This window comes from Callorhinus ursinus, unplaced genomic scaffold (assembly GCF_003265705.2).
Source record: "Callorhinus ursinus isolate GAN/ISIS: 27379988/994484 unplaced genomic scaffold, GSC_fseal_2.0 scaffold24, whole genome shotgun sequence".
Classification (NCBI taxonomy): Eukaryota; Metazoa; Chordata; class Mammalia; order Carnivora; family Otariidae; genus Callorhinus; species Callorhinus ursinus.
In genome coordinates this window covers 10,223,833-10,230,094 of record NW_027397086.1, presented here as the reverse complement: position 1 = coordinate 10,230,094, position 6,262 = coordinate 10,223,833, and positions in this window count along the sequence as shown.

Below are 6,262 nucleotides of genomic sequence, written 5' to 3'. Positions count from 1 at the left end.
ACATGAAACAGGTTTATCTTCCCCAGATACCAAAGGAACCTGTGTTAACATCTTAAAATGCCATTTCTCATGCAGCAAATTAGCACATATTTTAAAAATATAATCACACTTAGGTAAGATATATACTCTGATACATTGCTTGGGAAGCGTAAATTGTGTATGTAATTTCTGGAAAACTAATTTCAATGTGTATCAAGAGCCCTAAGAGTGTTTACATCTGTTGATATTTTGTAGCTCTTCCGAGCATCTCTCCCCAGGCAGTGATCAGAGGCATCATGGAAGACTTAAGTATAAGACAGTGTATCAAAGTGGGGTGAAGCTGAACTGGCCAGCAGTAAGAGGATGGTAAAATGACTCTGTCTCCTCCATATAATGGAATACAACATTGCCACAAATAAACATTTTTCATAGTTTTTTTTTAATGGTACAGAAAACTGTTAATGGGAAACCGGAGATGCAAGATAATGAATGATGTACACATATCCCAATATTAAAGTGTGTGTGTGTGTGTGTGTGTGTGTGTGTGTGTGTGTGTAATTTCTGTACTGATACCCACATCTCTGGAAGGAAATAAACCACCATGCTAATAACAGTGATCTCTGAGCAGTGGAATGCTTTTCTCTATTTTCCCGATCCCTTTTTAAAAATAATGAGCACCTATCACTTTTATATTATTATTTTTCAATGGCTTTATTGAAGTATAATTACTTAACCACAAAATACACCCTACCTTTATATTATTTTACATGATTATATATTTGTCCACTTAAAACAAATGTGTACTTTGAAAATTGAACATTATTTAAAACAAAAAACAAGTCTGGACTGTATCAGTTAGGATTCTACCAAAGAAACAGAAAAAAATACACCAGTATGTATGTGTATATATGTACATTTTATGTGTATGTATGCACACCTTTGAATTTTACACTTCACATGGGTGAATTGTATGGTATGTGACTTACATCTTAATTGTATCTTTTTTTAAATTAAAAAACAAATTTTTAAGTAGCCTCCATGCCTAGCGTGGAGCCCAATGCAGAGCTTGAACTCATGACCCTGAGATCAAGACCTGAACTGAGATCAAGAGTCAGACGCTTAACCGACTGAGCCACCCAGGTGCCCCTCAATTGTATCGTAATACCAAAAATTTCCTGACTCTGACCCTCACAAGTTGTGTGACCTGGAAGAGGGACCCCACCTGCCTCTGCCTCAGTTTCCATAAGTTTAATGGTGATTGTGATAGCAGGGATCTCATGAGCTTGTTGTGTATCAATGAGGGGAATTATGTAACTGGTGAGCACAGTGCTTGATACACATGGAGCCCTTGGTGAATAGTAACAACATGGAACATTCGCCGAGGTTGGCGGACTAGCGTGCTCCTCCATGACGTTGGTGGTCCTCCAAGCACCAGTATGCCATGGAGTGGAGGAGATGGGGCACAGCGAAGGCCAAGCCAGAGCCCGCTAAGGGATGGGCAGGGCCTGGAAGCCAGGTAGTCCTGAGGCCGGAGTTTGGGTTCTGAACTATAAGGCAATTCTGTCTTCCGTGTTGTTTTGCCTTTATGTTTGTATGGATTTTTTTTTGGATTACTCTGACCTGCTTTGCCTGCACAGCCTGAGGCTAAGCTTCATCCACCTACCACCTCCTTCCAAATTGCTTCTGTCTTTTTCTCTTGCTTAGAATGCTTTCCAAGGTATAAGATGCCCCCGGAGAAAGGCTGCCTGAGACCTGGCAAGCGCCCCACACTCGGTGGACAGGGGTCAGGCCTTGGGGAGGAAGGCTCGGCGTCTGCTCAGCCCCCTCCTTGCTTGTAGAGACCTCTTAGCCTTGGCCTTGCCATAAAAAATGTGCAGATGATGATAATATTTACTTGCCACGGGATGTTGAGAGGTTTGCTTACAAGCCCTGAAAGGCCCCAAACCATGGAGTCGTGTTGTCCGGGACCCCCGCTGGCAGGGAGATGGCAGTCGTGGGGCTGGCCCACACCCAGCAAGCTTGAGAGCTTGCTGTGCTGAGGCAGCAAGTACAGCTGCTAAAAATAAAAGTCACGTCTAGCAGGGCCGTGGGCTGGCCCAGAGGCAGGGCTCACCCCAGGCAGATCGGAGTGGGGGAGGAGGGCGCCGGGACACCCACCCACCACCAGCACCCTCGCCCGCAGCGTGTGTGTGGGGGGCTAATCTTTTCACCCAGCACAAGGTCCCCATCCCCACCAAGCGGGGGGGCTGCTCCTTCCAGCCAAGGCAATGAGCAAAGTCCTCTAGTGCTGACCCACAGTGATGCAATGTGAGCTACATATGTAATCCCAAAGTTTCTAATACTGACATTAAAAAAAAAAACAGGAAAAATGAATTGTAATAATAGATTTAATCTAATAGGATGACATATTGATCATTTCAACATGTTCTCAATATAAAAAATAGTAATGAAATAAATTCTCCTTTTTCTACTAAGTCTGGGAAGTGCTGTGTGTTTTAGACTTGAGGCTCATCTCAATTTGGAGCGGCCACATTTCAAGCCCTGTATTAGCTCTGACTGCAGGTCTAACACATTTTCACAGTGTCAGTGGCTCAGAACAGCACACATTTACCATCTTACCATTCTGGATGCTTGAAGTTTTGAAATGAGCCTTACGGGGCTAAAATCAAGGCATCGGCAGGGCTGTGTTCGTCCTGGAGACTCCAGGGGAGAATTCCTTCCTTGGCTTTTCCACCTGCATTCCATCCATCCGTCCCGTCCCCCATCTTCAAAGTGCATCATTCCACCCCCTGCTTCCATGGGTACATCTCTCCCCCTGCTTTGGCTGTCACTTTGCTTTCCCCGACTCGGACCCTCTTGATTCCCCACCTATGAGAGCCCTTGCGATGATACTCAGCCCAGCCAGACGATCCAGGAGAACCTCCCTGTCCCAAGATCCTTCACCACATCTGCGAAGTCCCTCTGCCATGAAAGGTGGCATCTGCAGAGGTTTGGGGATCAGGATGTGGATGTGGTAGCTAACGGACCGGACAGCGCAGCTCCAGGGAATCAAGGTGAAAAGTCTGGTGAGATCTCCCAGCTTCACAGGGCAGCCCTGCCACCGACACGTGGTGGGATCTTGGGCAAGTCGTTTCACATCCCTGCTTGACTGTACTTTCCTTGTGCATGAAATGGGGTGGATAATAATCCATGCTTGACAAAATGCAACGAACTAGTGGGCATGTAAGTGCTTATTTAAATGTAAGAGGGGCAGGCTGGAGGTTGTTGCTGCCCCGTGGTGGGAGACCTCACTGCTGGGAGGGTCCTCAGAGGCCATTGGTTCAGCAGCCTCCTTTTACACATGGGTAAACTGAGGCCCAGAGCTGGAAGAGGCTTGCTAAAGGTTCCCAGTGAGTTGGTAGCTGAGCCAGGGAGGGGATCCAGTGGGAACTTCCCATCCATGTCACACTGCCCAACCCCTATGAGCCCCAGTCTCCTCGCCTATAACATGCAAATAGTGGGGCACCTGGGTGGCTCAGTTGGTTAAGAATCTGACTCTTGATCTCAGCTCTGGTCTTGATCTCAGGGTCGTGAGTTCAAGTCCCGAGTCAGGCTCCACGCTGGGTGTGGCGCCTACTTAAAAAAATAAAAATAAATAAAATGCAAACAGTAATGGCATATTTTCAGGGCTGTTGCGAAGATCAAAGGATGTCTCAGGTTTGAACGTGCTCGGGAACAGAGGGTTGTGTGAAGGAAGGTCTCAATGACACCTGGGCGCAGGCATTAAGTATTTATCCAGGGCAAAGGCAGCTGAACCCCCTGTCTCCCTAGCTTGCAGTGCACTGGAAAGATACCTCAGAGGACCTCAGGGGGCCTGCTGGGCGTCCTCACAAGCTCTTCCTGTCTTCCTGTCTATCCTTTCTCCCCCCTTCTAGAACCAAGTCTCAGGAGCAGCAGGAAGCTGGCTTTCTCCTTGTTGACAAGGGGCCTGCAGCCCTTTCCTGGAATGTGACCTCCCCAAGGCTTGGCCCTCACCTAGCTCAGCCCCTCCTGTGGGGGCTGTGTTTTGGTTGCGGGGAGGGGACCAGTCAAGTGCTCTTTGAGGCCGAGGGGGTGGAGGAGACTGAGCCTGGGGCTCCTGTTCTGACCCCTCCTGCTGCTAGCTGGGGCTTAGACCAGAGGTGCTCGCCTTCTGGGGCACCCTTCCCTGTCGTTACAGGGGCCAAGAGATAGCCTGTTCCTGAGCCAAACTCTCCCCTCCACCAGGAGGCAGGGCCAGCCAGCTTGTGGGAGCCAGCGTGAGAGGCAGGGATGGAAGAGGAACCCCAGGGTGGCTGTGGTCTGTGTCAGCTTCTCCCCTCCCTCCCAGCATTCCGGTTCCATCTCGAACCCTGGGCCGGGCAGGGCTGTCCTTCGGAGCTGCAGGGAGACCCCTGGGCCGGAAGGAGTGGCGGCCAGCATCGGTGGTAAGGCTCTGAAAACAGGCATGCTCCTGGTATTAATCTGACCCGCTAGCTCAGCAGCTTCCGTGCTGGGGGTAGGGCTTGCTTCATCCCACAACGCCCCCACGAGGTAGGGATTTATTATCACCATTTCCCACGTAGGGAAACTGAGGCATAGAGCTGTTAAATAACTTGCCCAAGGATACCCAGCTACGAGATGACAGAGCCAGGACTTCAACAGGACTGTTGGACTCCAACACATGTACTCCTGACCAAATGCGAGTGTGAGGCTTGGGGTGTGAGTCTTAAGTGGTCCGCACTCCTTGACCCCTCACTGAGGGAATCCAGCTCATGTGCTGTGGGGATGCCCTGACCATGGCCCTGTGAGGGCAGACAGGGCCAGATCCTTAGGTCCTCAAGAAGCAGGGGCCAGGGCCTCGAAAAGATATCACCGAAGATTCCCATGGGAAGGGGGCCTCTCTTAGTCAGACTCTCTGTGCCCAGAATCCAACCTGATCAGAGCTGGAGGCCTGTATCCATCACCACCTACCTGTCCACTGTGCAGATGGGAAAATGGGCTCAGAGATGGCAGATGCCTGGCTCAAGATCCCGCAGCAAGAGTGTGGAGTCCTGGGGAGGCTGGACACTGGACGTTCCGCTGGTCTTGGGGGTTCCGAGAGACCTCATTACACCCACCCGGCCCCCACCAGACATCCGTGGGAGGACAGTAGCTGCAGAAAGCTTTCTCAACCACTGTCCCAGATGCTTGAGTCCCAGGCAGATTCCGCCCCACTGCTGGCCCTGGGATTTCTTGACAGTTGGAGCTGTGCTTGGGGGTGGGAGTGGGGACAGAGATCAGTTGTTTCCATAAAGAGAATCTTCAGGATCGATACCTACAAGTTAGTGGGTGCAGGAGGAAGGGCTGGGCGTTGTGGCAGAAGACCCAGGTCCCAGGCAGGCTCTGCCTCTTGGCAGCTGGGTGCCCCCGCGTGAGTCACTTTCCTCCTCTGAGCTCCTTTTCACTTGTACAAAGAGAACGGAGACTTCGTGGCTAGAAGGGAGCCCACTGCCCCAGGGCGTGGTGACAGGGTCCGCAGGGCAGGTGGGGAGGGACGAGGGCCCAGCTGACCTCCTCCACAAGAGAGGAACCACTGGCCGCCACCCTGAGCCACCAACCTGCTGAGTGACCTTGACCTCCTGCTTGCTCGGCCATCAGCCCTAAGAGCCACGACAACATCAGCACCATACACGGCAGGTTTTCTGAGGAGGAAAATGCCATGAGATGCGTGGGGACTGAGGAAAGGACCCGAGAAGGAAGAAAGTCCTGGCCCAGCTCCACCGCTGGAATGGCCTCCCAGACTCTGGACCACATGAATTTGTGTTGCTTAACACAAACATGTCCCTGCTGTGGAGGTGGCAAGTGAGATCCAGCTCCTGGCAAAGGGTCACTGGCACAGCAGCGGCCCCCCTGGCCCCTGACTCCATCTTTCTCCTTCCCATGGCCTGACAATTCCACCCTTGTGGTGCTGCAGGGTGGGGTGCCCCTGGAGAAGAAGGGCTGACAGCCGGTCCGGAAGACCCATCACTTCTCATTTGTCTGACCCTCTCCCACTTCCCCAAAGCGCTGGAGAGGACGCGACAACGGGCAAAGCCTCTGGCTGTGGGGGCAGAGATCTGCCTATTAGCTGTGTGACCTTCAGGAAGTTGCCTGGCCCCTCTGAACTCATATCTCCATCTGTAAAGTGAAGAAAAGGATACTTCCTCCCAGGCCAGTTATGAGTATTAAGCGTGGTGCTTGCAAGTAAAGCAAGCAGGTGCTCAGTAAGTGACAGCTGTCATCTTTTTGTCAGGGCTGTTTTAAA